We start from the raw sequence: 3,263 nt of genomic DNA on the forward strand, positions 1-3,263 counted from the left end.
GAGTCGTCATTTTCATGCACTTTGAATTTGCGTTGTATCGTATTTTGAAGGCATTAAACATTCAGAGCGATAAGAGTGTTGCGACCAGATTAGACGCTCCTTGTGTTTATTATTATATTTCGAAAACACCACAGTTTTCATGCAGCTCATACCATATTATTTTGTTGTATTAATCCGCCACACCTTAAATGCCGGTCCCTGAAAATATTGTCTGACTTAAACCGGTCCGTGGGGCAAAAAAGGTTGGGGACCCCTGAATTAGAGGAAGGGTTGCGTTCATAAAAACTAGGAGAAGATTCATTCGGCTGTTATTTTGATCTCGGATGGCCACTGAGAGAATTGAGCGTGTGCGGGGCCTCCAGCGAGGCCAAGCAATTGGAATTTGGGTGGGGGGGGGGGCGACTTGGCACTCACCAAATAATAATGACTGAAAATTATACATACAATATATATAGAACTAAAATGTGATCTTTTATGGTGTTTCTTATTTTTATGCTGTGAATTTTGGTTTTAACTGGGCTTTATTTTTGTTTTAATTTTGTACAGCAGCTGTGGTTCCTTTCAAAATAAAGTTAAGTTGAGCCTGCACATGAAATAAGATAATCAAAGTTGCCACGTCCCTCGCTCCCCCCCCCGCCCCCACCCCCCAAACTCCAACCATGTCTTCCTTGTCCCGTTCTGACCCCCGAGAGACGACGAAGTTGGAGGATGTGAAAGGTCTGCGGGGGGTATCGCTCTCGTCTTTCGCTCTTCCCTCCCTCTCCCGCGTCCTGACGTGAGACGCTGAAATCTCATCCAGCCATTCTGCCGGCGCTGATAGTCAGCAGGGAGGGACATGTCATTTCACTCGTGTATGCGAGTGTGTGCGCACAATGACGAGAGCAGAGGGAGGGGGGGGAGGGGGCAGGTGAGAGACAGAGGAGGGGTGACAGGGCTCTGATCTCGCAGATAGGGAGATAGCCACCTGATTCAAATGGCTCGCTTGTTCCCGGCAGTCACTTGATCGGCGTGTGAACTGACTCCTCTCTTATTTACAATCGGATGCTACTCGCTGACCTGCCCAACCCGGTCGGGCCACAACTTCCCTCTTGTGTCGCTCTCCCGTATTCAACACGTCATCACTCCCCCCCACACGCACGTACAGGTGAACTGGGAAACGATAGCTGAGTTGCCGTTGATCGGTCGCGCATATCAATACTGCAATCCGATGAGCCGTTCAAGGAGATCTCAACTCAACTCTGATATACGGCGGTGCCCGGACTTACACGTTGAATTTGTTGCGCGACTGCTCTCGTGACTTAAAACACCCGTGTCTAAAATGCCACTCATCCTTTCCAGCCTCGTCACTAACACGGAGGATAAAGAACATATGCCCGTGAGTACGGCTATAATGTCCGTCTACATGGGTTGCTCCACCATTTGTGTGAACGTTTATGTTTCTTGAATAACACCTTAAACTATCGATGTCATTTGTGAGTCCCATCTATGCCACGTAGCATTGTATGTTAGCATTTAAGCTAGCGGACTTTCCTGAGGCAAAGCTGAAGACTCTTTTTCAGAGAATTTTTCTTCCAAACTGCTACTTGGTTTTCTTTCTTTTTTTTTTTGTTATGATGCCAGATGCACATTTTGATCCATTTTTTTTATTATAATGGCCTACAGTAAGTCATATTTGGACAACAACAAAAAAATCCTTACACATCTCCTCAAGATGGCGGCCACCTCTGCTGAAATTGGCTTCGTTCAACAGATGGTTTAATTCCGCGTCTGAAACGAAACAAGAAATTGCTTCAGATTTCATGTTCCCTTCAAAAAAAAAACGAAAATATTTTAGTCAGGTGATGAGATTTTGGTATACAGGACCAGTCAAACATTTTGGCACACGTTTGCATTGAATAGCATGAGAAAGCGTCTCCAAACTTTTGACCAGTATCGTATATTTAAAAGTGAAATCAGGATAAGAGGGCAAAAAAACAAAAAAAAAAAAAGCAAAAATTGAAGCCACGTGCACGTGGACGAATGGCCAAAATGCACCAATAACTCTGAAAGTTGCGCACAGTTGGCCAAAGACAACGTTTTGGGGAGCAGAGATACATGGCGAATGTAACAATGTCATTTGGACATTTGTGACGATACTTTGTTTGGAGTTTTTCTGTCGAGATTCTTCTCCGAAGTGACAAGGGAAAGCTTCAAGCTTGATTTTAAGGGTGAATGTCTTTCTTTTTTTTTTTTCCCTCCCGATAGAGGTTCTTACTGTGCGCGACGGAGACAAGTTGAGTCTATCCGGCATCTGCCCGGCTGCCAGTCTGTAACTGTCCTGTCTGATTATCTCACCCAGCGCGCCCCGAGGGGACGCCCGGCCTGAAAGAGGCCACTCTTCCACCCAACAACAGCTTCTGTCAGAGAATCGGAGCGAGAGACCTCCGAGTCACACCGGCTCCAGAATAGCTTGATAGCCGCTGACGCAATCAATAGAAATCGACACAAGCTGCTGCCGCGTTTTCATGCGGGACCAAAAAGAATTGCGCCGCATCCACACAAATTGTCAAACTGTCACTGCCATGTTTTTTTTTTCTTTTTTTTTTTCATTTCCTTAACAGAGACTGATGGATTGTCGGCAACGGCGGGAGAGTCTCACAAAAATGTGTACCCGGAGAAAACCCACGTGGGCAGGGGGAGAACATGCAAACGCCACACGGGAAGGCCGGAGCCGGAATGCAACCCTGCATGTCTGCGCCTGTGAGGCTGACGAGCTAACCGATGCCGCCTGAGTGATTGATATGTTACTTTAAAAAAATAAATAAATACAAAAAAACCCCCCAAAAAACAAACTCAGCATAAAGTCAACAGCATGATATGACATCTGACTGCTGATTAAATGTGAGCGCATGCTCTTATCAGCAGTACCTGGTATGCAATTCTATTCACATTAACGTCCTTTTTTTATTTTTAAATGAGCTGAGGTCATGACTTGCATCAAGTGATAAATGAATATTTCAGGGGTAAAGAGGGGGGGGGCAAAACTATGGTTCACAATAAAGGAGAAAAAAAAAAAAGATGTTTCAATTTGCAGGCATGTCATGGGAAGCGTTTGTCCTGTGCCGCTCGCCACCTTACTGAGGTCACCAACGTTCGGGAAACGGACTGCTACTTCTTGAATACTGATTCATGTGAAGGCCTGCCAGTTTGATCCACACTTCTCAAATCATTTACCCCCCCAAAAAAATACTTTTTTTTTTTTTTTTTTTTTTAAGTAGACTATC

At 45.0% G+C, this 3,263-nt stretch overlaps 1 protein-coding gene across 1 annotated transcript in view; it reads right to left on the minus strand.

Annotated features, from left to right (window-relative positions):
• sox2 (SRY-box transcription factor 2) overlaps positions 1-3,263 on the minus strand; it is a 28,319-nt gene that overhangs the window by 17,296 nt on the left and 7,760 nt on the right. Inside the window, exon 3 of the mRNA XM_019885751.1 lies at positions 1,699-1,767. The gene's annotated coding sequence lies outside the window, so the exon portion shown is untranslated. The remainder of the gene's footprint in view (positions 1-1,698; positions 1,768-3,263) is intronic.

The sequence above is a fragment of the Hippocampus comes genome, unplaced genomic scaffold (assembly GCF_001891065.2).
Source record: "Hippocampus comes isolate QL1 unplaced genomic scaffold, H_comes_QL1_v1.1 scaffold90, whole genome shotgun sequence".
NCBI lineage: Eukaryota > Metazoa > Chordata > Actinopteri > Syngnathiformes > Syngnathidae > Hippocampus > Hippocampus comes.